The sequence below is a fragment of the Mesoplodon mirus genome (assembly GCF_964341445.2).
Source record: "Mesoplodon mirus genome assembly, chromosome: 15".
Classification (NCBI taxonomy): Eukaryota; Metazoa; Chordata; class Mammalia; order Artiodactyla; family Ziphiidae; genus Mesoplodon; species Mesoplodon mirus.
Window position 1 is genome coordinate 29335020 of NC_138991.1, and position 26545 is coordinate 29361564.

At 43.8% G+C, this 26545-nt stretch overlaps 1 protein-coding gene across 2 annotated transcripts in view; it reads left to right on the forward strand.

The window, feature by feature from the left end:
- The first annotated feature begins 5726 nt into the window (after positions 1-5726).
- The window catches only part of PTPRA (protein tyrosine phosphatase receptor type A), a 188100-nt gene continuing 167281 nt past the window's right edge, over positions 5727-26545 (forward strand). For both annotated transcript variants that reach the window (XM_082644656.1, XM_082644657.1), the window contains exon 1: positions 5727-6014. The gene's annotated coding sequence lies outside the window, so the exon portion shown is untranslated. The remainder of the gene's footprint in view (positions 6015-26545) is intronic.

The window sequence follows — 26545 nt, forward strand, 5'->3', positions numbered from 1 at the left end:
TTGCCCCCAGTCAGTGGGAATGCTTTCGTGGCCCTCCAGGCTCTCTGCCTCTAGCCTCTGTACTCCAGTGCACTTTGGCTTCATGCCCCAGCGCCCCTACCCAACACTGAGGGCATTACCTTTCTTCTTGTTGCCCCCGTTAAGTCTTGAAGGAAGACAAAGGAGGAAACCAAAGCCCAGAGAGAAGGCAGGCCTCCCTGGAACATCTGGCTTTCCCCTCTTTGACGCCCCTAGGGCTATGCTTAAAAAGAGCGAGAGACTCAAGCTTGCTAAGATGTTTCTGTTTCTTTTTCTTCCCCCACCTGATTTGTAAATGTAAGTTTGTGAAAATCCTGCAAGGGGATATAAATCAAATTGTAAAATAATCCTTTGTTGTTCTCACCACTTAGAGAACTTGAACAGGATAAAACAGGGATGGTTTGTCTGCTCCACAATGTCTAGGACATCAGCTTGAAGACAAAATTTGGGGGTGACTTGACAGCTAGGGACTGGAATCTGAGGGCTTGGCAGCTCACATGTCTGGCAGTTGAAGCTGGTTGTTGACTGGAACCTTAGTTCTGTCAGCCAGGACACCTGCCTCACGACACAGCAGCTGGGTCCCAAGGGCAGCATCCCAGGAGAGCCACGTAGAGCTGTACTGCCTTCCCTAACCTAGTTTTGGAAGTCACACAGTAGCATACCTGCCACACTCTGTTTGTCAAGGCAGTTACATGGGCCTACCCCATCCAATTCCAAGGGGAAATAGATTCCATCTTCTGATAGAGGAGTAGCAAGGCTCTGGAAGAGTGTGTAAAACTGGAAATTTGGCCAGTTTTTGGAATCACAGTCTGGCACAATCTATCAACCTTCCCTCTTAGAATCAGCAGACACCTTCAGGGAAAGGAAAGGAGATTCCCAATACTGGGGTCACTCTGGGATTTTTTTCCTCCTCAGTCTTGCCCCCACAGTTCTCCACTGCCCTGGTAGCTCTTCAGTGCCTTTTTTTTTCTTGGCCACACTGTGTGGCATGTGGGATCTTAGTTCTCTGACCAGGGATCGAACCTGTGTCCCCGGCAGTGGAAGCGTGGAGTTCTAACCACGGGACCGCCAGGGAATTCTCTTCAGTGCTTTTAACAAATGTTTTCTCCAGCTTTTCTAACTAGAAAAAGGGTTGGAACCATCCTACCCAGTCCTCTTTCTCTGGAAGGGGGGCCCTGGGCAGTGCATTTAGAATGTACACAATAAAAACCTGTGTCCCCAAACATACAGCATATTTACTCACGTGATATACAAACTCTAAGCACTGTACATGTGGGGACTTCCCTCGTGGTCCCGTGGTTAAGACTCGGCACTCCCAGTGCAGGGGGCCTGGGTTCAATCCCTGGTTGGGGAACTAAGATCCCACATGCCTTGACTAATCCTGCGGGCCACAACTACTGAGCCCGGCACGCTCTAGGACCCACATGCTGCAACTAGAGAAGCCCTTGTGTCAACGAAGACCCAGCGCAGCCAAATTTAATTAATTAATTAATTTTTAAAAAGCACTGTACACGTGAAATTTTAGAAATATGTGAGAACGATGACATACAAACAGCGATTACAACTTTATTGTGTATGCATGTGGAGAAGCACTGGAATTGTCCATGGGGAGACTTGTTTGAAAATTAAAAGCAGTTTTGTGTACTTTCTAGTAAAGATAAACTTTGATCTCCCCCCCCAACATTTTATTCTGAAAACTTAAAAACATACAGCTAAGTTGAAAGAATTTACAGTGAACACCTGTATACCCACCACCTGGATTCTACCATTAACATTTTACTATACTTAATTTTCATACACCTGTCTATTCCTCTATCCATTTTATTAATCCATCTTATTTTCGATGCATTTCAAAGTAAGTTGCAGTCATTGGTATAGTACCTCCCTCTAAATACTTCAGAATGCATTTCATTAACTAGAGTTCATTATTTGTGTGCAATTTTTCTTCAGGCAAAATATATATAATGCTCAGCTTTTAACTGTACATTTGCTGAGTTTTGACAAACTCACTTATACACTTACAGTGATTTTTTCTTTTTTTTGACCATGCCATGTGGCATGTGGGATCTTACTTCCCCGACCAGGGATCGAACCCACAACCCCTGCATTGGAAGCACGGAGTCTTAACCATTGGACTGCCAGGGAAGACCCTAAATAGTGATATATTAAAAACAACTAGTTTGCTGCACAAAAAAAATTTTTAAAAAACAACTGAGATTTATTTTTCAAATCCTTGGTTGCTCAACTGTAATTAGTGTAAAATGCCTTCTCTACCCTGAGCGATTTGCACAGCAGGCCTGGGCCTACAGTCACAGGTAGGGTCATCTTGGCCAATGGAAGGAACTAGGATTGAGCCTTGGACCAGGATTTTGGGCCTGGGGGCAGAGAATTTGGAAACATTTCTTCTGGTTTAAGATATCCATGGATATCCCTGGAGTGAGAGTTGCGGCAAAGGCTCCTATAAGCCATCTTCTCAGGGTGAGGGGGCTGCAGTTTCTTCTAGGAACAAAACTCCGGCAAATGACCCTTGGGAATAGGAACAGTGAATGGCCTGGGAAGTCACATGGCTCTCATTTACTTCAACTTTGTATCATACTGCCTTGCTTTATTTTCATTATAGCATTTAGGAAATTTTTTTGTTCACTTGTTTATTGTCTGTCTCCCCATCTAGACTGTAAGTTCCTGAGAGCAGAGACCTTTTCTGTCTTACTCCCTGCTGTGTCCAGCTCATGGTCGGCAGCACTTAATAACTATTTGTTGAACAAATGACTCACTGGTCCATTTACTAGATGAGGAAAGGAGGCCCTGAAAGGGGAAGTGACTTGCCTAAAGAAACAGGAGTCCTTTACTCACACCCTCCAGTTCTCCTTCTAGTCTAATCCTTCTCTCATGAAACCTGTGACTTCTGGGGCACCTGTGAGGTGGCTGACAAGTGCCTACCGCTAGGTGTGTGCTCCTTTGGGCTGGGACTAAAGCAGGGCCTGGAGCAGAAGACTGACTGCCTCCCCACCCTCTCTCAGTTCCTCCCCTCTCCTCCCCTCCCCCTCCCCTCTCCTCCCCTCCCCCTCCCCTCCCCTCCCCCTCCCCTCCCCTCCCCTCCCCTCCCCCTCCCCCTCCCCTCCCCCTCCTCTCCCCTCCCCTCCCCCTCCCCTCCCCTCCCCCTCCCCTCCCCTCCCCTCCCCTCCCCCTCCCCCTCCCCTCCCCCTCCTCTCCCCTCCCCTCCCCCTCCCCTCCCCTCCCCCTCCTCTCCCCTCCCCTCCCCCTCCCCTCTCCTCTTGGAAGATAGCTCTTTGCCTTGTGGTGATGGGTGGAGCTGTGGACCCCCTGGGTATCAGGTAGGATGGGGAATCTGGACAGGTCTCCACAGGTGGGCAGCTGAGGATGGGACTCTGTCCTCTTCCATTGCAAATAGGGTCTGTGTGGTCGCCAAACAAATTTCCTTCTCAGGGTCTCCAGGATGGAATATGCAAGGCCCTGTCTCTCCTTGGTGTGAGGTCCTGTCACCTCTGCACACACACCACAAATGCTCTGACCCCAATGCAGCTGTCTCATGGAGAGAAGGAACTGCATTTCCTGAGGATGGGTTACTTGCAAGCTGCACATGCCTGTAATTCTCGGTACAGCCTTGGGAGGTTCCAGGAAGAGTAGCAGAGAGGGACTCGGGTCAAGCAGCCAGCGGTGAGGCTTGAACCCCAGGGCTCTCTGACTACCACACCCAACCACAGCATTTTCCCAGGTGTGGTCGGATCCGGTGGGGATCCTTCAGATGACCTCAAGGATGAATGCTTTTTATTTTAATATATATTTATATTAATGTAGGTTAGAAAATATAAGTAGCATGTGAAACCCTTTTATGGTAGTATAAGTAAAACTATAAATACAAAAATAAACCAAAAGAAACATACTAAGAAATAGTAGTGTAGGTCAGATGTAGGTAGGTAGGTAGGGCAAGCCTGGTGGGGTTTAGTTCTAGCGTACTGCTATCCTAGCTACCCAGGTATCTCCAGCACTCACAGTCATTATTTTTCAGGGTTTCCAAACCCTTGAGTTCAGGCTTTTTCACCTTTGCAGTTCAGTGTGTGGATAGAGGGAGTTTTTCTGCTTTCTGGGCAACTAAGTGGTTGGTATATATATAGAAGGACCTGCCCTCATTCGCCGCCCTTGGGGCTCTAACAGGAGACTGGGTGTGTGGCCTCTGGGTCTTTGGGCTGGAGTGTCTGTCGGGCAGAGGCGTCTAGGATTCGGTTATTTCACAACACCTCTGGGCCAGCCCTTCTGAGAGGGAGTGGGAGACACAATTCCTACTCAGGGAGGAACTTCCCTGCTGGGGAGGGGATGCCCCGAAGGACGCCCGCCGCACCCAGTATTCCTAGGCCGTGGCTCTGGTCAGCACATGATTATTCCACAAATCGGGGCAGTGGGGTGCACAGAGTTCCAAATTGACACCCCAACTGCAGGCGGTTGTGGGGACTAGAGGTGGTCGCTGATGTGGGCTTCTGCTCCTTCGCCTAAATGTCCCCGCCATGAAAACGGATTGCATTGCAACCAGCCACAGACCCTTCCCATGGGGCGCGTTGAACGTGGGACTGTCTTCCGGGTCACGGACGGGAGAGGGAGGCTCGCCACCGCCAACCCCAGGCAGCTCAGGCTGCGGGTCAGGAATGAAGGGTCTCCCAGCAAGCTCCGCTTGCACACTGCTGGGCAATCTTTCTCCAGCCTATAGACTCCCCGCCACTCCCCCTGTGCGGGTCCCGGTGCGTCCGAGGGACCCTGCGTGGGGACTACAACCTGTGGAGTGTCTCACCCGGCACCCACCACGACTGTGTAATCGGCCTTCAGCGACTCCTGAAGTCCTGCAGCCTGGGAACCCGCTGTTGCTGGGCATGCCATCCGATGGCTTTGAGGTGCCCACGTGCAGCGGGGTGCTCTGGGGAGGAGTTCCGCACCTCCCACCCGGTCCCCGGTCCCTGGCCTCAGAGGGAGACGCATCTCCCGGTCCTCTCGGAGCTTTGAACCTCCCCTTCCCCGCCAGGCCTATCGCAAACACCCCCACCGCAGAGCACCACATGTCGTGTTTCTACCCGGCTCGGTGCAAGCCAGGCCCGGATATGCGCATCTGGAAAGCTGGGGAGATTTCCCTGGGGCTCGGGTGGGGATGGCTAGGCTGACTTGATGGAAGACCACAGCCACGGTGCTAGGCCTCTTCTAGCGGTTTTGCAGGTTCCTCTCCCTCCCCATTGAGAGCCTCCGCCCTTTAAATACCTTGCACCAATTAGAAAAAGGGAGTGGGGGGAGTTCGAGGGAACCCGTTTGGCGACAGGAGTGGAAAGACGACTTTTGAGTTCCAGGCCGCCCTGATCGCTAGACATTGGTGTAACTTGTGTTTGGCCTCAGTTTCCACATCTGTAAACTGGGACGAAGGCCCACATCCAGGGAGGTGGAACAGTAGAGAGGCGGAAGGTGTTGGTGCACGGTCGGCCGGTGCTCCCAGGGTCCATGTGCGCTGCCGTAGGGCGCACATCTCCCGGGCCATCAGTGAGACGGTGACAGTGAGACCTGGCCTTGCGCCCCAGGCTGGCAGGCGAGCGAGCGCTCGGAGGCGCGCAAGGGCGGGGCCCAGGAGGGCCAGGAGACGCCCTTTCAGTCTGGGCCAACCAGCGCCCGTCTCTGAACCACCAATGAGGAGGCTCTTTACAGCCAAGGCCGGGTCGGGAGCGAGGCTGCGGCGAGTGCGGCGCTGACAGAGACGAGCGCGCGTTCCGGCTCGAATCCGAGGCTGCTGCCGCCATCACCGCTGCCTGCCCGGTAGCCCCTCAGCAGCTGCCCCTCAGCCGCTTCCCCTCGCCATGGAGGCGAGGCCGCCGCCGCCGCCGCGGGGCTCCGAGCCGTGGGCCGGGCGGCGGCCCTGAGGGCGTGTGGCGGGCCGAGACGCCGCCGCGGCACAGAGGCGGAGCCGCCGTCCTCGTCCCCAGCGGTCCCGCCCAACGCCGGACTCGGTGAGTGTTCGCGGCTGCCGCCGCCCAGGCGGGCTCCGGAGGTGGGGGGGCGGCTCCCGGGAGCGGGTGGGAGGGGTCCCCGGCCCGATCCCAAATCCCTCTTTTCCGGGCCGGATCCATCCGGCTTCTCCAGGGATCCCACATCCTTGTGCTGTCCGTGTGTGTGTGTGTGTGTGTGTGTGTGTGTGTGTCTGTGTCTGTGTCTGTGTCTGTGTGTGGTGGGGGGTGTCCCCGGAAACGCTGTCCGTGTGTGTGGGGGTGGGGTGGGGGGTGTCCCCGGAAACGCGCCGGCCCGGGCTCCGACCCCTCTCTACTGCCCAGGAACTTTGCCTGTGTCCTCCTGGGGTCGGGCCGGGGCGCTGCCATAGTTCATTCTGAAAGAAGAAGTTTGGACAGTGAGAACAGAATTTGCACAGGTCCATTTAATGGGAGGAAAGAGGAAAACTGGCACGAGAAAATTTGCTCTTGCAGTGACCAACTTTTCTTCCCCGGGCCCCTCTCTTTACCGTCCACTCCCAACAGTTGAGGCCGCTTAGGAAGGGAAGCAGGGGCTCAGAGCTGCCCAGAATTTAAAATGAGCCAGTTGGGAATGCAGGTCCCCTCCTTTGTTTTTTTTTTTTTTTTTTTTTTTACTTTTGGTGAATAACACAAAGAATACCGTTTTTTGAAAAATTAGCTCCTAATTGTATTTCCTGAAGATAAAAATAATAATAGCAGAGCTGAGCCCAATGTTGAGGGTTTGTTTTTTTTTTTTTTTTGAGGTCACTGAATGATGTTTGTAAGACAGGAAAATAGGAATGTTTAAAACCTCTCTAGGAGGGTGAATGCCTTCAGAAGCCTTTGCCCAGGGTAGGGATCCCTGCTCTAGAACCAGCCGCATCTCCCGAAAGATCTCTTCTCTTGCCACCTGCTTGCTGTTAAGGCAGCTCTAGAACCAGAAGATGGTGGGCAAGGAGAGGACTGGCGGTGGAAGATGGGCGAACATCTTCCTGCCTGGCCACTCCTTTACAAAACACAGATCTGACGCTGTCACTTGTTTACTTAAAACTCCCTCGCTTTCCTTTTCCCATAGGGTGAATGAAGCCCAAAATGCCTTAACAGGTCCTACAGGGCACTTGACAGTCTTGCTTCAACTTACTCTTTTACTTTTAGCTGAATCCTTCAATTCTCCTTCCTTTCATCCCCCTCTCCGGCCAATCAGAATTGCTTGACTGCCTCTTTTTTGCTTGTGTGATCCTCTTTCCTTCCCACCTTTACCTGCCAACCTCCACCTCTTCCTTTAAAGCCCTTCTCATTTGAGAAGCTTGATGAGGGCAGGAGCTGTTCTTTGTTCAACTGTTCATCTTCCATATTGAGAGGTTTCTTCCTCCCGATTGTCTTACAGGTCCTGTCCCATCTCTTCCACCTATGTTTACTTCCAGGTACCCACTTCCTGAGAAAATCTTTTTTTTTTTAATTCAATGGAATCTTTTTTTTTTTTTTTTTGGCTGCGTTGGGTCTTCGTTGCTGTGCGTGGGCTTTCTCTAGTTGCAGTAATTGGGGCTACTCTTTGTTGTGGTGCGCGGGCTTCTCATTGCCGTGCCTTCTTGTTGCGGAGCATGGGCCCTAGAGTGCATGGGCTTCAGTAATTGCGGCGTATGGGCTCAGCAGTTGTGGCTCGCGGGCTCTAGAGCGCAAGCTCAGTAGTTGTGGCACACGGGCTTAGTTGCTCTGTGGCATGTGGAATCTTTCCGGACCAGGGATCGAAACTGTGTCCCCTGTGTTGGCAGGCGGATTCTTAACCACTGCACCACCAAGGAAGTCCCCTGAGAGAATCTTTCCTAAGTGTTTCCTGCTTGGCGTGCACACCTATGACTTTTAGTTTCTTGATTCCCCATCTCTTCATGTCCATCCCATCCAGCCCCCATAAATAATCAACAGGCAGAAACTGGCAGGTCTCATATCCCACTGGCCTTCAATCTGCTTGACCGTCTCTGAAAGGCTAAAAGCCCCACCATCTCTTTTTCACCTCTGCTTGCCTGAAGTGGCCTGGCTATGTGCGTACTGTAAGGCAGGGTACAATCTAGGAGGCTGTTCACTGGGTACCTTTTAGACACTTAATTTACCACCTAGGTGAAATTCAGAAACCAGAAAAGCCAGTCCTCTGACTGAACTACATTCACATGTATTCTGTTTGCCAGGTGAAGTGCTTGGCATACAGAATAAAAGTGAGGAAGTCACATCTTTACCTTTGAGGGGGCTCACAGCTTAATGCAGGACAAGTGGATACAAATACTTATATCACAGGTACTATGAGAGTATAATAATACCTTTTATTTGCCTTGTGTCAGGCTAGGTAATAAATGCTTTCCACGAATTATCTTATATAATTCTTTCTACCATCATGTGGTGGCTAATTCTTACTAGACAAGGGTGGAAACTGAGCCCATACAGTGTGCAGATGAGGGAATATTCAGGATTTGAATCTTGGCTGTCTAGTTCCAGAGTATCTGCCTGACTGTATAGGCAGCATTCCCTCCCTGGGAAAACTTGACTGGAAAGCACCCTTTGGGTCATGAAGGATAGATAGGAGTTTATGTATGGTGGACAGGATACAGGAAAGAAGGAGCAGCACAGGCAGGCTTGGAGGTGGAAGGAACCCATTGTCCTTGGGGAGCAGCGAGAGGTTAAACGTAGTTGGATTGGGTAGAGGGAAGAAGGGTGGGAGATGAGATTAGGTTGGCTTGAAGGGCTGTAAGTGCTGTGTTAGAGTTTGGGCAGTGGAGACTTTAAAGGGGGATTTTAAAGGAGGTCAGGGGGACTTCCCTAGTGGTGCAGTGGTTAAGAATCTGCCTGCCAATGCAGGGGACATGGGCTCGAGCCCTGGTCCGGGAAAATCCCACGTGCCACGGAGCACCTGAGCCCGTGCGCCACAACTGCTGAGCCTGTGCTCTACAGCCCGCAAGCCACAACTACTGAGCCTGCGCTCCACAACTACTGAAGTCGGCGCACCTAGAGCCAGTGCTCCGCAACAAGAGAAGGCACTGCAATGAGAAGCCTGCACACCGCAACGAAGAGTAGCCCCGCACTCGCTGCAACTAGAGAAATCCCGCACACAGCAACAAAGACACAAGGCAGCCAAAATAAAAATAAACAAAATAAAATAAATTTAAAAAATGAAAGATAAAGGAGGTCAGGGACTTGGGTACACCAGGCTTTCGAAAGGTCATTCAGGGGCAGTGTGGAGCCAGATGTTAATACCCCTCCAATTTAGGAGGCAATGGTGAGGCTTCACAGAGGCAGAATCATAGCCTCAGACCTAGAGTGAGGCCTAAAGAGAATACTGCTGAGTTTTGGGAACAGGTCATACTTATGAGAAAAAATTCCAGCAGTACGAAAGCATATGTGTAGAGAAATGCCTCCCTTCTACCCTGACCTCCCCAGAGATGGTTGAAGTTTCCAGTTTCTGTGGCTTTACATAGACACTATTCCTGTATAAACATGTATCTGCCTATCCATACTCCTACCCCATGGTACATACCAGTCACATCTTGCTCTTTTTTTTTTTTCACTGCTGCTCGGCTTGGCTTGTGGGATCTTAGTTTCCTGACCAGGGATCAAACCTGGGCCCTCTGCAGTGAAAGCATGGAGTACTTGCCACTGGACTGCCAGGGAATTCCCATATCTTGCTCTTTTTTACTTAACGTAGGAAAATCATTAACTTAGGAAATCATTACATATTAGTACATATAGAGCTATTTATTCTTTTTATTTTATTGATATTCTTTTACTTATTTCATTGTTTGGCTGCACCATTATATGTAACTAGTTTTTGGATTAAACAGCATTTAAGTTGTTTCCAGGTTTTTCTATTACAACATTATAATGAATATCCTTCTACATACTTTGTATGAGCTCATGTGTAAAATTATCTGAATTGTATATTTTTATTTATTTATTTATTTTTGGCTGTGTTGGGTCTTTGTTTCTGTGCGAGGGCTTTCTCTAGTTGTGGCAAGCAGGGGCCAGTCTTCATCGTGGTGCGCGGGCCTCTCACTGTCGTGGCCTCTCTTGTTGCGGAGCACAGGCTCCAGACGCACAGGCTCAGTAGTTGTGGCTCACGGGCCTAGTTGCTCCGCAGCATGTGGGATCTTCCCAGACCAGGGCTCGAACCCGTGTCCCCTGCATTAGCAGGCAGACTCTCAACCACTGCGCCATCAGGGAAGCCCCTGAATTGTATATTTTTAGAAGTGGAATTGCTGGGTCAAAGGATACGTGTGCATTTTAAATTTGTAGACATGTAGCCAAATTACCACCCCTTGGAGGGGGTTGTACTAACTTATCCTCTTTGCAAAAATGTGAATGGACCTCAAACAGAACTTCATCAGAGTATGTATGAGGGTAGCCTGGGATGCTTTTTCAGATAGACTGCTTTTTCAGATGCTTTTCCCTCACCTAACCTCCTCCCCTCATGTGATTCTAGCCTATTTCTTTCTATCTGCAGAAGGAGACATTGAGTCTCAGAAGGATAAAGTGACTTGTGCAAGACAGTGGGTGGTGGGGTTTTTTTAAGCAGCTCTGATATTTGTATTTGCCCAGCATCTTTCATTGGAGCTTCTCAGAGTCAGTTTGTAAACATTGTTGCATTGTTTTTCTCCACCTTCATGTGGGAAAAATGAGGTGCAGGTGAAGCTTCAGTTATAAGCAGGAATCTGGCCAAATATACAATCTTGTCTTTTTACTTATAATGTAATAACTAATGTTCCCAAATGACAAATTTGAAGAAATTTTTTTAGTGAGTCTGAGTACAACAAAAATAGCAATAATATAACACTAACAATACAATTGAGCAACAAACCCTCAAATGACCCAGTGTTAAAATTTGTTTTAATATATTCTCTGTAGAAAAGAGAATCCATTAAATGTGAAATTGTATTTACTTTAAATTCACATCCATTTGTGTCAGTGTATAGGCATAGATTTTTTTTTATAGTTAAAACCTTTTATATGTACATGGCAAGTAAAGTACCTACAGCATATGATTTTTGTATTCTTTTTTTTTTTTTTTTTTTTTTTTGCGGTACGCGGGCCTCTCACTGTTGTGGCCTCTCCCGTTGCGGAGCACAGGCTCCAGGCGCGAAGGCTCAGCGGCCATGGCTCACGGGCCCAGCCGCTCTGCGGCATGTGGGATATTCCCAGACCGGGGCACGAACCCATGTCCCCTGCATCGACAGGCGGACTCTCAACCACTGCGCCACCAGGGAAGCCCGATTTTTGTATTCTTGAATAACATCAAATATTTTATGTTTACTCATTTTGTTTATTTTAAATCACAGAATAGTATTCTATGCATTGATAGCTGTAGTTTGTGCGATCGTTTTTTATTTTCCTTTTCTCTCTCCTTTTTACTATTATAAATGGTACTTCTGAGCACCCTTGTTCAAATACTTCTTTTGGATTATTTTCTTGCACTCTTACCCCTAAAATGGGTTCACTGCATCAGGATATGGTTTCAGTGCCGAATTGCTATCTATTAAGGTCAAACTAGTTTACAACATCATCAGCAATTTTTGTGGCCCTATTTCCTGACAATACAGCCAATGCTATTACAACAAAACTTAATATTTGGGCTTCCCTGGTGGTGCAGTGGTTAAGAATCTGCCTGCCAATGCAGGGGACACGGGTTTGAGCCCTGGTCCGGGAAGATCCCACATGCTGTGGAGCAACTAAGCCCGTGCGCCATAACTACTGAGAGCCGTGTGCCACAACTACTGAAGTCCACACGCCTAGAGCCCGTGCTCCGCAACAAGAGAAGCCACCGCAGTGAGAAGCCTGTGCACCGCAATGAAGAGTAGCCTCTGCTTGCTGCAACTAGAGAAAGCCCACATGCAGCAACGAAGACCCAACGCAGCTGAAAGTAAAATAAATTTTAAAAAACCCAATATTCGATTTTGTTAATTTAAAAGAAATGTAATAGTACTTTGAGTTAGGTTTAATTTATGTTTCTTTAGAAAAACTTTAGAAAAAAATCTAAATGAGCTACTAAATGAGTTTTAGTAGCTCATTTAGATTTTGAATGAAGTACAGTGCTGTGTTATATATCATATTCAAGTGTTATGTAGCTAAAGTCAACTTTTTTTTGAAGAAAGACATGGTTGATAGGACAGAAATATTTTGGAAATTTAGGATAAGATCATACTGGTATGAAATAGAAAACTGGGTGCTGTTCAGTAGAAAATACCAGACATTGTGCTGGTAGTTAGGGATACTCCAGACAACTGGATACTGGATACTCCAGTAACATGGATGTGATGTCTGTCCTTATGGGCTAATGCAGAAGGCAGACATTAGTCACCTGATGATAATTATAGATGTGATCAAAGGGGAAGAATAAGATGTCTTGGGAGCACCAGAGAAGTTCAACAATGCTTGCAGTTTAAACAACACAGAGACCCTGAGCTAGGAAGGGGTTTGGTACCTTAGGTATATATATATATGTATATATATTTTTTAATTCCCTAGGTGATTATAATATGCAGCCAGGGTTGAGAACCACTGGACTAGAGAGAAGCAGGGGCCAGAGTTGAGGGCCCTATACACCATGCAAGGATTTTGGACTTTATCATGAAGGCAGGGCTAAGCCATTGAAGGATTTCAAAGAGGAGTGAACTGATCTGATTTGCAGTTGTGAAAAGTTCACTGTGGCTGCAATCCAGAGCAGTAGTTTTCCAAGTGAGGTGGATAAGATGCTGGGATGCTGAACTTTTTATTGTTCTTATCTAAAAAATGATAAAACATTACATTTAGGGACTGTCACTGGCATCTTCTTGGGTCTGTAGGTCAAACAGTGTTTGGGTGTCCAGAAGTAAGAGAGGGGAGTCCTGCAGTAAGCAAGCAGAGCCATATATATACATTTAAATTTTTTTTAAAGTTTGTTTATTTGGCTGAACTGGGTCTTAGTTGTGGCACGAGAGATCTTTGTTGCGGCATGCGGGATCTTTAGTTGTGGCATGTGAACTCTTAGTTGCAGCATGTGGGATCTACCAGGGATCGAACCCAGGCCCCCTGCATTGGGAGCGCAGTCTTAGCCACTGGACCACCAGGGAAGTCCCTGTATACATACATTTGCTTTCAGTGTATTGCAACATATTGATAACAGTTTATATTATTCAGCTTTCATTAAACTAACCTTCACAAAATGAACAAGCGGCTTAAAAAGATCCCTGCAAAGAAACCAGTGATTGGGCTTCCCTGGTGGCGCAGTGGTTGAGAATCCGCCTGCCGATGCAGGGGACACGGGTTTGTGCCCCGGTCCGGGAAGATCCCACATGCCGCGGAGCGGCTGGGCCCGTGAGCCATGGCCGCTGAGCCTGCGCGTCCGGAGCCTGTGCTCTGCAACGGGAGAGGCCACAACAGTGAGAGACCCGCGTACCGCCAAAAAAAAAAAAAAAAAAAAAAAAAAGAGACCAGTGATTGAAGAAAATATTAATAACGCAAGCACAAGGAAACAAACAAACAAAATGGCAGAGCTGACCCTTGTCTAGCTCCTATTATGAAGTCCTGGTGAGCAGTTATTTATTTATTTATTTATTAGTATTTATTTATTTATTTGGCTGCGCCTGGTCTTATTTGCAGCATGCACGTGGGATCTAGTTCTGTGACCAGGGATCGGACCTGGGCTCCCTTGCATTGGGAGCTTGGAGTCTTAACCACTGGACCACCAGGGAAGTCCCTGCTCAGTGAGCTATTAAGTCAGATTAAATAAGTCAGCTTGTATTACATTGGAAAGTATCAAGAACTCTGTTTGAAACATAGACTTACATCCTCTGTCATTATAGGAATCTTGTTTTAAGATTATGTAGAACCTGAGATATTAAATAGTAAAATATGAGGCTATCACTAATAACAAGACATTTGAAAACTAAGCATCTGGAGCATAAAGAGAAGCTCTGCGTGTTTTTTTCTCCCAATGATGTTTAAAGTCATAGCCTGGGGAGTTCCCTAGCAGTCCAGTGGTTAGGACTCAGCACTTTCACTGCTGTGGCCCAGGTTCAATCCCTAGTGGGGGAACCAAGATCCCCCAAGCCATGGGGTGCAGCCAAAAAGAAAAGAAAAAAAGACATAGGCTGTTCAGTCAGATGCTGTACATAATTTTACTAACCTGATGATTAAAGTATCTGTTTCAAGGTTTTCTGTTCTTATAAATGAGCAAAAGGCACACACCATTGGCAGGTTCTCCTGTCCGCACTGCCCGCACCCACAAAAAGGCTGACATAGTGTATGGAAAATAATATATCAAGAAACTAAGACTAAATTTTGTTTGCAGATACTTTTGTAAGACATAGTAAATGTTGCTGAAGATTTGAACAAGCAATATTAGAATAAATTTTTCAGTGTTGGAGGTTTGCTACATAGTTTTAAAAGTATAGAAGCTTCTAGCATGCCTTAGTATTTGCTAGATTCTCTTTATTAAAAGAAATCCAAGAAAAATCACTTCTTTTGTGAGTTACTGGAGAAAGTTATACTGGAGAAGACATTCTTAATAGTAAATGACTGCCTTCATAACATTGCTATATGGAATAATTGTCTAAATGTAAACAGAACATACACTTGAATGAAAAATGAAATGCGTTCATTGCCTCTTCATGAACTATTGAGGCAGGTTATCTTGTTGGTTATCTTGTGGTGGAGTTGTTGATGTTATACATTTTACTTCTACCAAAAAAAAAAAGCCTACTTTTTCTGTGATAAATGGCTATCTAGCAAACATTATTTGAGAAGTTAATATCCTTAATCTGTCTCTTCAAGTAAAGATGTTATTTTAACAGTGAATGAGAAAGTTAGGTCTTTTTTCTTACAAGTATGCTATGGGATAGCATTTTCCTTGTAATTTAAAAAAAAAGCTTTGGCCTCTTCCCTTCCAAGATGGCCCACACTTTGTCTATGGAGTGTGTATCTCCCTGAATAAACCTTCTTTCACTTTACTATGTCTTGCTCTTGAATTCTTGCCTGCACAAAGCCAAGAACCCACACTTGGCGGCCATCCCAGGGACTCAGACATGACTTGGGATGTGACCATCATCTCGCACCCCACTCTCTTTCCCGCAACATCTTTTCTGGCACCCAATGCGGGGCCTCAAAGGCCATAATCTCCATCTGCCTATTGGGCTATGGCTCCCCTCTGAAGGGTGTCTGGGACTTATCCTGAGCCATGTAGATTCAAGTAGCCCATTAAGTGGCAGCTGACGTTGCCTGCAGGATCTGGCAGAGACCAGTTCTCTGGCCGTGAAGAAGCGCACTGAGGCCAAGGCTTTTCCCCCTCAGTCTTTCTCATTCTCCTATTGCTCTATCTCTTTGGACTTGAAAAGATCCACCCAGACGACCACCAAACATCCAAATTAAGACTGCGCGGCAAGTAATTGACAACTTGGTTAGGTCTAAAGAACTCCTGCCAGGGGGCTTCCCTGGTGGCGCAGTGGTTGAGAATCTGCCTGCCAACGAGCCCTGGTCTGGGAGGATCCCACGTGCTGCGGAGCAACTAGGCCCATGAGCCACAACTACTGAGCCAGCACGTCTGGAGCCTGTGCTCCGCAACAGGAGAGGCCGCGATAGTGAGAGGCCCGTGCACCTCGATGAAGAGTGGCCCCCGCTTGCCGCAACTAGAGAAAGCCCTCGCAGAGAAACGAAGACCCAGCACAGCCAAAAAAAAAAGCTTTATCATGATATAATTTACATACTTTAAAATTCAGCCTTTTAAAGTGTACAATCAGTGATTTTTAGTGTATTTGCGGAGTTGTGCAACCATCACCATTATCTAATTTCAGAACATTTTCATCACACCAAGGAGAAACCCTGCACCCATTACCTTCACTCCCCATTCCACCCTCCCTCCAGCCTCTGGCAGCCCCTAGTCTTTCTATTTGCCTATTCTGGACATTTTATGTAAATGGAATCATATAAAATGTGACCTTTGTTGACTGACTTCTTTTAATTAGCATAATGTTTTGGGGAGTTCATTCATGTTGTAGCATGAATTCATTCATTCCTTTTTATAGCTGAATAAATAATCCATTGTATAGATATATTGTTTATCTATTCATCAGTTAGTGAATTTTTGAGTTGTTTCCACTTTTTGGCTATTATGATTAATGCTGCTGTGAGCATTCATGCACAAGTACATGTGCAGGCATACGTTTTCATTTCTCTTGGATATAGAGTGGAATTGCTGGGTTAAATGTGTTTAACTTTAGAGGAATTGCCACACTGTTTTGTAAAGCACCTGTGCCATTTTACATTCCCAGCAGCAATGCACAAGGGTTCCAGTTTCTTTACATCCTCACCAATATTTATGCTGTCTTTTTTTTAAAATTTATTTTATGTATTTATTTTTGGCTGCATTGGGTCTTCTTTGCTGTGCGCGGGCTTTCTCTAGTTGCGGCGAGTGGGGGCTACTCTTCGTTGCGGTGCGTGGGCTTCTCACTGCGGTGGCTTCTCTTGTTGCGGAGCATGGGCTCTAGGCACACGGGCCTCAGTAGTTGCAGCACGTGGGCTCAGTAGTTATGGCTCATGGGCTCTAGAGCACAGATTCAGTAGTTTAGCTCACGGGCTTAGTTGCTCCGTGGCACGTGGGATCTTCCCGGACCAGGGCTTGAACCCTTGTCCACTGCATTGGCAGGCAGATTCTTAACCCCTGCGCCACCAGGGAAGTCCCCTGTTATGCTGTCTTTTTGACTGTAGCTATCTTAGTGGTATGAAGTGATAGTTCATTGTAGTTTTGATTTGCATTTCCCCAGTGACTCATGGGCTCATTGTGATTTTGTTGCACCTATAAAAACTCTCATATTTTTACACATGAAAAACTTGGAAACATAAATTTCTTACCTGATAAACATCTCCAAATGTATTTCTAAAAAAATTTCCCAATGATCTAATGAAATAAAAGACCTAGACATTGATCATCAGTTGCTATTAAAACCAGTAGGGAACTTTATAATAGAAGAATCAGAATGACAATCTTCTAATTAGTCATAACATCTCTAAAATGGGTACAACCAAACTTTATGTTCTTCTCATGTAGTACAATAGGAAAAATATAACACCATTCATGAAATAGTCTTTCCCTACCAAAATCAAATCAAACCTGACTCTAATTAAGCATCTAGGTCTAACAATCAGCTTATAGAATGTAATTAGAAAATTCAGAATGTGAGAAATCCAGTGGGACAAATGAACCCAGTTACTTCAAATAAATGGCAAGAAAAAAAGTGGAGAAACTTTAGAAAAGACTTGAGACATATTAACTAAATGTAATGTGTAGACCTTGATTAGATCCTGTGTCATACAAATCAACTGTAAAAAGGTATTTATGAGACAATTGGGAGTAATTTGAATACCACTTAATATATTAAATGATTTTAAACAATTGTTTTAAGTTTTTAAAGATATGATAATAGTATAGTTATATTAAAAGGAAAAACTCTTTTCCCTTGGAGATATGTACTGAAGTATTTATGGATGAAATGATAGGATGTCTGGAATTTGCTCTAAGATAATTCATTGTGTCTGAGGGTTGTAGGTTATTTACCATTACTGATAATCATTGAAGCTGGATAATAGGTATATAAGGGTTTATTATAGAGTTACTCTTGCTCTTAGTTTTAGTGGGTTTCACATCCATTTGTTAGAAATTTAAAAAGTAAAATCTTCTGACTAGTTTTCAAGAGTAATTTCAAGAGTTGTTTTCTTTTCAAGGGAAGATAGACATTTGCTAGCCAAATTTGAAGGGAAATGTTTGTATAATTGGATGGGGTTGGAAAAAGAAATACCACTCTTTAGTAAGCACAACCGTAGTGCTTCTTCCTTTTGGACCCATATTTCTTTTGGACTATGTTAGCCATTAAAACCAAGTATTGATTTGAAATCAGACTTTCAGATTGCTTTGTCACAAAGTATTAAAATGAGATTTTTCAAGCATAATAAGAAATATTTGATCATATGGATCACACTAAATATTTTTAAAACAAGGTTAGTATTAGCATCTTAGTGATAGCAGTAATGGTTTTTATATTTTTCCATATAAAAACCATTATTGCAATCATTATTTTATTACATTTGGAAATTAATTACTGTTTTTGTAGTATTTATATATATTAGTATCTTTGTCATATTTATTGGTGAACACATGTTGGGGATGTGCGTGTTGATTGATTGACTGGTGTGCAGTCAAAAAATTTGATTGTCATTACTGTGAAGAATGAACTGGAGCATAGAGACTAATTCCGTGATTGTTAGAGCATATTTGGGCAGGGTTGATGGTGTTCTGGACTGGTTTGGCATAGGGGATGGAGATATGTGGATAAGCATGATTTAAGCAGTAGAAGCATTAGTAGGGTTCCACATTTTTGACTTTTTGAAAGTGAACTGAGCTTTTGTGTGTGGGGAGAAGTTAAAACCCGGCTGCTATAAATTGTTCAAGAGTTCTCAAATATTGATTGACGAATAACCATCAATTAGTTTTCAAACATTGGTTGACAGGTGGCTTAATGCAATATTATAAACGCATTAGTAATACCCCATTAATAAAGAGAATGTCTTCCATTTGGTGTATCAGCAGTACATCAGTATATGGAATAGTTCCAGGACTTCCAGGGTTCCTCTAAAAGGAAAGGTGGGGAAGTGTGGGGGAGAGCTTTCACAGGAATGCTTCTGTTCTGGTGCCCCTTTCCATGTCTCCATTGATTTGAATGCTTTACCCACCTTTCAAGGAATGAGGCCAGTTCCTGAATCAGTGCTTCTGCTGCTGTCTGTGAGACCACTGCTCTCCATTGCACCTTACTTCTCACCTGGACCTGCTTGCTTTGTTAACAGGGGCTGAATATGCAGTGACTTCCAACTAGTGTTTCTCTGTTTCTCCATTCTGGGGAGTTAGCCTGGCCCAGGATCTTGCTACTAGTTGGTGGAAGTGGTAGAAGATCCTTTTTCTTCCTACAGTTCGTACCCAGTTAGCAATAGTGCTGTTGGTAGCAGTTGTGAACCTCTGAGGCAGTGATTCTCAATAGTGGCTGACTGTGGTGGGAAGGAGAAGGTAAATTTGAAAAAGCATCTTTTTAGAAAATGGAAAAAATAATGGCTTTATGTTTTTTAATCAGTGTGTATATTTTTTAATTTGCTTCATTTAAAATCATGTATGCATTTGAATGATACATGTACATGTTAAAATATTCAAATATTAACACTAAAAATATACAGTAAAAGGTAATTCTCTCTCCCTCATCTTCCAAGTTCCCCTTCTCAGAGGCATCCCTAGGCACTATGAACAGTACTTGTGAAACCTTCCAGAAAGAGTCATGCCCGTATACTGTGAGAGTTACTTAAGTTTGACATTTCAACTAACATTTCCTGCTTATTCACTTGCACTTAGCTTTCAGAAGTTCTACTTTGAAGAAGGCTGTTGTAGAGCAAGTAGTGGTTAACAGAGCAGTTCAGTTATGTGTGTTTTGTAATGTCTGAGTGGGGCTTTTGTTCATGAAAAGGACTAAAAATTACTTGGGTTTCAAATTAATGTTCAATTTATTTAAGTGGCAAATTTAAAAACCTAGTTTTTCTTTAGTCTTGTTATTGTACTTGTAAGCATTGTAATTTATGCATAGAAATAAGAATAACTTTCACTTGCTCTTTAATTAATGTTAATTCAAGCTTAACTGATTAAATTCCTTCATACCCCATTGTTAGTGAATTAAATTTTCTTAGATATTTAAAATACATTTATACTGTCAGTCTGTCAAACACTGCCAGTCCTTGAATCAGATTAGTTTCTCCCCCCCTCCACCCCCTGGCCACGTTGCATGGCATGTGGAAATCTTAGTTCCCTGACCAGGGATTGGACCCACACCGCCTGCATTGGAAGTATGGAGTCTTAACCGCTGGGACTGCCAGGGAAGTCCCCAGATTGGATTTTGTATTTCTTTCATATTTTCCTTGTCAGGCTTTATAGTTATTTTAATTTGGGGAGTTGGAAGTGACTAGAGTTCATATCCCATACCTGCCATGCTTTGTGAACATGGACAAAATATTAATACTTAACCCTTCTGAGACTGTTTCTTCACCTAATAAATGGGTTCAATGGTAGTACTCTTTTACTGCATGTTTGTTTTAAGGATTAGATAGTTCACCCCAAGTGCTTAGCAGAGTTCTTAGCGTGTAGTAAACTTTCAATAAATGTTAGGAAATATAATGACCTTGATTTTGTCTTTCCTCTGTAGTAGTTGGTCAGGATACAGTGTAGCTGCATAATTGATCACAGAGTAACTTTTATCTTCCTGGGGTTTCAATGGGGGAAAATGTGGCAAGGATGGGAGAGGGAAGAGAGAGGGAGAAGAATTGAGTAAATGGGATAAACTGTACAACATTTGCTCCCTGAACCATCTTCCCCGGAGTTCTGTGACACACTTTCTTGCTTTTTCTCTACCTTTCTGGCCACTCCTCAGTTCCCTTAGGCCTCTCTTCTGTGACCACTCTTTGACTTACCAAAGAATACATCCTTAGCCGTCTTGTGGTTCATCCTACGCATTGTTCCTGGAAGCACATGCCTATGCCCAGGGTTTCGGCCGCCAGCTCGTTGCTAATTAGGAGAAAATTTGTCCTCGCACTGAATGATAGCCAGCAACCTACTGGTCATCTTCATTGGACTGTTTCCCAGGCACCTGTAACAGGCTCAGAACTGACCTTATCTTCCCTTTAAATGTGTTACTTTTGTATTCTCTGTCTTGATGAATGACACAACCCTGTAACCCAAACCAGAAATTTGGATGACACTGTTCTTCTGGTTGGTGATGCATTCCCATCTGTTTTACCTTTAATATTTCTCAAATTTGCCTGCTTTCCCCCACCTCTTCTGTCCCTTAGTTCTGGTTTCTTCTCATTTAGATGACTGCTGCAGATTCCCTAGTTGTCTACCCATTATTATTTCCTTATTCCAGGTCATGTATCACACTGCTGCCAAGAGTGATCTTTTTGACTTCCCTATCTAATCATAGCACTCCCCAGTTTAAAATCCTCTGGGTAAAATCCAAACTCCTTATCAGAGCAAGTTTTTGTGACCAACCCCTCTTAACCTTTTAGCCTTACCTTTTCCCCGTATCCTTGACTGTGCTGTGCTCTTTCAGACCCTCTGTCTTTTGGACTGCCCATCTCCCTCTTTTTTACCTTGCATTATAATTTCTTAGGTAGGGATCAGCTCCTCCAATGAGCATTACCTTACTGACTCTCTCAATTCTGATCTAGGTATAGATCCTTGTGCTATTTCTATCAAGTCACTTAATCATATCGTGTGATAATCCAGACACTTATATAATAATCCATACATCAACACGTGCAGATTAATGGTTTTAGAAGGATCTTGGTGGTCCAGGATGTATAGTAATATGTAATTTTGCTGAGGCATGGATTCATATTACTTGCACTTTGAGTTTGGTGGCAGCAGGTGAGTTCCCTTAGTTCTTCAGTGAGCCTAACCTCACTCAGCATCTAAAGCTGTCTTTTTATTATTTCCTTCTTTTTCCTGTTCATTTTCTAGTTTTGTAAGTTTTCTGATTCCAAAACTGGAAAATACCTTTAAACAAGAAACTGTAAGCCCGTGTAATGGCTTGAAAACTCAGAAGGTTTTTAAGATGTCTTTTTCTTCTCCTCTCTTCTTTCCATCTCCCTTATCTTTGGCATTAAGTTTGTGAGGGGATGTGAACTCAAATATGTCTTTGAAAGCTGGGCAGCTTATATGAATGAGAGAAGTAGATCTCTTGGGTCATATGTCATACTGGAGTTTCCATGGCCTATCTAAAGGAGTTCATATTCAATATTTTTATAACACAGTGTGCTACCAGTTTGCAACCCTCACTGTAATTGCCAAGACTGTACCTATATGATTTAGTTTATCTTTCTCTTTGAAACTGAATTCATTAAATAAACAAAAACTTAAGTAACCGTACTACTTCTAGACCCTGCTGAAGTATCACCCACTTACGGAAGTCTCCTGAGTTCTCCTAGGAATTGTTTTTTCCTCCTTTTAGGGTTGGTATAACAAATACAGTATTGATCACAATGGTTTTTGGTTTTTTAAAAAAATATTTATTTACTTATTTGGTTGCACCGGGTCTTAGTTGCAGCACTTGGACTCCTTAGTTTCGGCACATGGGCCCCTTAGTTGTGGCATGTGAACTCTTAGTTGCAGCATGCACGTGGGATCTAGTTCCCTAACCAGGGATTGAACCCGGGCGCCTTGCATTGGGAGCACAGAGTGTTATCCACTGAGCCACCAGGGAAGTTCCAATCACAATGTATTTTAATTACTAATTTTCATGTCTTAATTTCCTGTTAGTTTATTGAGGACAGTTATGTATTGAGGAGCATGTCTATTAATTCTATTAGGTGTTCAATACATTGGTGTTGAACATTGAGCCAAGTGCTAGGCATATAGTAAACAGACATGTTTGTTGATGAACAGGTATCGATACCAAAATCTGGGGGCTCTGTAATATAACATTTCTTTTTCTTTTGATGATTCGAAGGGCTGTGTAGCTACCCTAAATTTCAACTTTGTTTCTTGGAAATTACCAAGAATGTTAGGGATGATTGATTATTGGGTTGGCCAAAAAGTTCATTCGGTCTTTAAGTTAAACTAGAAGACACATTTTTCATTTTCACCACGAACTTTATTGAACAATAAAGTTGTTCACTTTTTATTCACTGTTTTGTTCCACTACCCTCTGCCATTTTTCAAGCAACGTCATAATTCCATCTTCCCAAAACATTTTATCTTTTTGAGCACAGAACTGTTCCAGGTGCCTTTTACAGTCTTCCAGGGAATTGAAATTTTTTCCATTAAGAGAATTTTATAGAGACCAAAATAAATGGAAATCTGAAGGTGCAATGTCTGGTGAATAAAGCTTCCCAGCCAAGCTGTAACAGTTTTTGCCTGGTCATCAAAGAAACATGTGGTCTTGCATTATCTTGATAGAAGATTATGTGTTTTCTGTCGACTAATTCCCAACACTTTTCATCGAGTGCTGCTTTCAGCTGGTCTAATTGGGAGCAGTACTTGTTGGAATTAATCGTTTGGTTTTCTGGAAGGAGTTCATAATAGAGGACTCCCTTCCGATCTCACCGTATACACAACATCACCTTCTTTGGATAAAGACTGGCCTTTGGTGTGGTTGGTGGTGGTTCATCTCGCTTGCCCCATGATGTCTTCCGTTCCACTTTATTGTACAGTATCTACGTTTCATCGCCTGTCACAATTTGTTTTAAAAACGGAACATTTTCATTACATTTAAGTAGAGAATCACCTGTGGAAATAGGGTCAAGAAGGTTTTTTTCCTTAACTTGTGTGGAACCCAAACATCAAAGCGATTCACATAACCAAGCTGGTGCAAATGGTTTTCAACACTTGATTTGGATATTTTGAGTATGTCGGCCATCTCCCGCATGGTATAACATTCTCAATTAATGTCTCGATTTGATCGCTATCAACTTCAACTGATCTACCTGACCGTGGAGCATCCTGACCTACCTGACCGTGGAGCATCATCCAGGGAGAAATCTCTAGCACGAAACTTCACAAACCACTTCTGACATGTTTGATCAGTCACAGCACCCTCTCCATACACTGAACAAACCTTTTTTTGCGTTTCGGTTACGTTTTTCCCTTTCTTGAAATAAGAAAGCATAATATGCCGAAAATGTTGCTTTTTTTCTTCCATCTTCAATACTAAAATGGCTACAGAAAAATCACCAATTTTGATAAGTTATTTTTTAAATGCACGCTGATATGACAGTTGTCACAATACAATCTGACAAAATTGTTTCAATTGAAGTTAAAGACAACTAAGCCCTACCAGAGCCATCTGAGGGAAAAAAAATCGAATGAAGTTTTTGGCCACCCCAATATGTTGCTGTGTTTGGTGCAGACAGATCTGTGTACCGATGATGACTAAACAGACTTAATTGCAAATAATCAGTCGTTCATCCCCTGAGAAAAGATCTGTTACAAGGGGAGCTTCTTGCTTCTAATTTCATACAGTTAAAACAAATTAATCACCTGATGACTGTGGAAAATGTAAAGAAATTTGAGTACACCTTGGATAAAGAAAGGGTTTGGAGGAAGCAGACCTGAGTTCTATTTCTGGAAGTACTAATTAGCCTTGTGACTTTAGGCAAGTCTTTCCTGGTCACAGTTTCTTCCTCTGTAAAGTTATAAGGGACTTGATGGTTTAACATCCTCTATCCCTAAAATTATTTAATTCTAATACACTGTAATTTTGGGACTTCTCTGGTGGTCCAGTGGGTAAGACTCCATGCTCCCAATGCAGGGGGCCTGGGTTCGATCCCTGGTCGGGGAACTAGATCCCACACGCATGTTGCAACTAAGAGTTTGCATGCTGCAACGAAGATCCCGAATGCCACAACGAAGATCCTGAATGCCGCAACTAAGACCCAGGGCAGCCAACATAAATAAAAACAAAACAAAACAAAAAACAACTTAAAAAAAACAAACAAAAAACCACTGTAATTTCTAAAATATTAGGACCAGTGAAGGAAAGACTCATGGCCTAGCTCATTCTAAGGAGAATTTGAAGTAATTTTTACTGATACAAATATAGTACCATTGTGTGTGTGCTTCTAGAGAGAGTGCATTTAGGAGTTCTCCAGAAAGACACCAGAGAAGCTGGTAAGTAATAATGATCACTGGGGAGTGGGGAACTGGATGCCTGGTGGGAAGGATACCTTCTATTCAGCGTATTTTTCTTTTGTAATGTTTGATTTTTATAGTGTGTGCTTGACTATCTACCCAATAAGGACAAATAAATTTTAATATATAAACATACACATAAAGAAGTCAGAGTAGGGCTTCCCTGGTGGCGCAGTGGTTGGGAGTCCGCCTGCCGATGCGGGGGACACGGGTTCGTGCCCCAGTCCGGGAGGATCCCACATGTGTCGCGGAGTGGCTGGGCCCATGAGCCGTGGCCGCTGAGCCTGCGCGTCCGGAGCCTGTGCTCCGCAACGGGAGAGGCCACAACAGTGGGAGGCCCACGTACAGGAAAAAAAAAAAAAAAAAAGAAGAAGTCAGAGTAAAGGGAAAGTAAGGGTCTTATGGTAAGAGAGAGGCATGGGATGGTAGTGCAGTCCATTAGATCCTATGCAGTTATTTAAAGAAGACTGTATACTAAACTCTCAAGTTATATTAGCCGAAGGTTCCAAGAGATTCACTTGACTTACAAGATAGAAACCATCATCGGTAGTGAGAAACAACCTTTCCTGGCACTGTGGTTTGAGGCATTTTCCTCTTAAATGGGATATTGTGTGATATGGTGAATGTTTTCAATAGAACCTCTACAGTCATACTGTAATGCAGTATCTCAAATGGGGGTCCTTGGATATATTTTGAAGAGAAGTTTCTCTGAGTAGACTCTAATAGTTTTTAAAATTTCAGTAACCTGAACTATAAGCATATGAATGACTGCCCACCTTGTAACTGAGTATTGCCACACAATTTCAGTGCCCATGTTTGTGTGTGTGTTTGGGATCATTGGTTATCTATGTCTTTATTTGTAAGTAAGTAGTTTGTGGGACCAGTCAGTGAAAGGCCAAGTAGTGCTAGGCACGCTGGGCAACTTGTTTGCAGTTGTTTGAATGGGAAAGTGATGGGAGAATTAGTATTATATGACGTATGTGTTTAGGCATGCCAAGCTTAAAAAAAAAAAAACTGTTGTAGTAGGTGATGCAATAGCCGTGTTGTGACTGGTGATTTAATTTCAGCATTAAATCTATTGTTATCTATTAATATTGTTAATTTGAATCTTACTGGTTTTATATTTTTATATAAGTTTGTTTTGGTTTTATAGCTGTATAATAGCACAGTGTTATGTTTATATTCATTAATAAAAATTTTTAAATTAGCATTGAAGGTGTGTTAAAAATTTTGTTTCCTTTAAAAGGTAATTTGTATCTCTCAAATTTGAGAAATCCTGCAGTAGTGATTACAGCTTTGCTTATTCTAAGCTGAGTCCACAGTTGCCCAAATAAGAGGCAGTTTTCTACTCATCATTTCTCATAATTGAATTTTGTTGAATTAGGAAAAAACTTTGAAATCATGAGTACAGTTGCTGATTAGTGACACATCCAACTTACTTTGAAAATAAAGAAGGCTGAAGACAGCGGTGGTGCCTTGAATAGGTGGTGACTCCATCTCTGTTTACATGGAGCAACTGCAGGCAGGACTGAGATGGTTATCAGGAAAGACTTGACCTGCTCTAACGCACAAATGAATGGATAGACCAGGCTCCAACCTGCTCAGTTGAAGAGAACATGACTTGAATGAGTTTAGTCTGAAAAAAATGTCAAAGTTGAGGTACCTGGTTATTCATTTTAGCTATAGAAAGATATCACTAATCTGCCAAATTTCAAAGAGCATAGTTTTCTGCTGAGTCCTCTAATAAGGACAACTCTTTTGGAAAAGGTTACTCTAGGAAACAGAATTGTACTGTTTTAAAAAATTGTTG